This window comes from Malania oleifera, chromosome 2 (assembly GCF_029873635.1).
Source record: "Malania oleifera isolate guangnan ecotype guangnan chromosome 2, ASM2987363v1, whole genome shotgun sequence".
Classification (NCBI taxonomy): Eukaryota; Viridiplantae; Streptophyta; class Magnoliopsida; order Santalales; family Ximeniaceae; genus Malania; species Malania oleifera.
In genome coordinates, this window is record NC_080418.1 from 22,284,283 (window position 1) to 22,286,361 (window position 2,079).

Below are 2,079 nucleotides of genomic sequence, written 5' to 3' on the forward strand. Positions count from 1 at the left end.
TTTTGAACACCCATTTACAGCTAATTGGTGATTTTTTTTTTTTTTAGGTGGAAGATGTTGAAGAACCCATGTATAATTGACTTCTAAGGCTTGAATTTCAGAAGTCATGACATCACGCCAATGTGGGTGTAGCATAGCTTGAGAATATGAGGTGGGTTTGGGATGGTGGGACATAACGAAAAGAAAAGTCAAATGTTGATTAGAAAAACAATGATAAGATAAAAAAAAGAAAAGAGATAATGAACCGTACCTGAGGAAGATCATGAAACTTGTGAAGTCGTGGAAGACTTTGGTAAAAGAGGGCAGATATAATCGTCCAAGTAAGAGGGATGTGTGACAACTCGTTTTGGCCTTGAAGAGATGGGTGGAGGGGGTGGTGGGGAAGGGGGTGAGGGTGAGGGTATCGGTGAAGATACCAAGGGAGAAGGAGAGAGAGATGAGGGGCTAGGGGTAGGGTTGTTTGGTTAGGTAGGTAAAATGTAGGAAGGGAGGATATCGGGAATAGGGAGTGGAAGGACTGGAGAAGATGTAGGATTTGGAGGAATAAGATGATAGGGAAAAACATTTTCTTCAAAAGTGACATCACGGGAGATGAAAAAGTTTTTGTTTTCAAGATCGTATACACGATAAGCCTTATGATGAGCAGGATAGCGTAAGAAAACACATTGAAGAGCATGAGGAGAGAATTTATCGCAATGTTGGTGAGCGGTTTGGGCATAGCACAAGCACCCAAACACTCGCAAGTGTGTATACGATGGTGGTTTCTGAAAAAGAAGTTCATAGGGGGAATTATGATTAAGGCTGGGTGAAGGAGTGTGGTTAATTAAATAAATGATTGTGAGAATGCATTCATCCCAAAAGGAGAGGGGAATATTGACTTGAAAACGTAAACACTGAACCACATTAAGAAGATGACGATATTTACGCTCGACAACACCATTCAGTTAAGGTGTATCCACACAAGTGCGCTCATGAAAAATGTCGTGATCATGAAAAAAGGTTTGAAGTGGATTGGATAGAAATTCTTTATCATTATCAGTGCGCACGTGCTTAATAGTGCAATTGAATTGATTTTTAATCATGATGCAAAATTTTTTAAGGCAAGTAAAAGTATAAGATTTCATGTGCATAAGATAGACTCGTGTAGCACGTGCGTAGTCATCTACGATTGTTAAAAAATAATATGCACCAGAAAGTGAAGTTGTAGGATAACCACCCTATATGTCACAATAAATCCGATTAAAACAAAAAGTGCTCTTATTTGTATTCAAAGAAAAAGGTAAACGAGTGTGCTTTACTCTAGCACAAACATCACAAGCCAAATGAGAACAAGAAATATTTAAAGTTTTTGAAATACATGAAATAGAAGGGTGACCAAGACGTTGATGCCAAAGAGTAGTGTTAGAAACACGCTGAGAGTGGAAAACTGAGGCGAAGAGAGGTTTATAGAGGTAAAGTTCATCCCGTACTTTACCCGTTCCAATCAGCCTCCTCGTTGATAGGTCCTGAAAAATACAAAAGGTAGGAAAAAAAATAACAGCACAATTGAGATCAGTGGTGAGTTTGCTGATGGATAATAAATTAAATTTAAATGAAAGCACATAAAGAACATTAGAAAGAGAGAGATTAGGAGAAAAACGCATAGTGCCGGTATGAGTTATAGGAACAGTGTCACCATTTGGAAGCTTAATGGGGCATGACTGATTAAGGAGTTGAATATTATCGAGAGAAGACAAATTGGAAGTCATATGATCTGAGGCACCTGAATCAATAATCCATTCAGTATTAGAAAAAGAAACAGAATGACAAAAGGCAAGGTTACCAGTAAAATTGGCAGAATTGGTGTTCGAGGGCAATAAGAGATCCAAGAGTTGACGGTATTGTTCACTGGTGAGACCAGGGACAATAATCTTAGAAGAAGTTGAAGAACCTGTGACAATATTTGCAGCCATTGAAGAACTAAATTTTTTATCGGGTGTTCCACAAGATTGAAACTTGTTGCTGTGATAACCATACAACTTATAACATTGTACTTTCCAATGATCATCACGACCACAGTGGTTGACTCAGTCGAAAAAT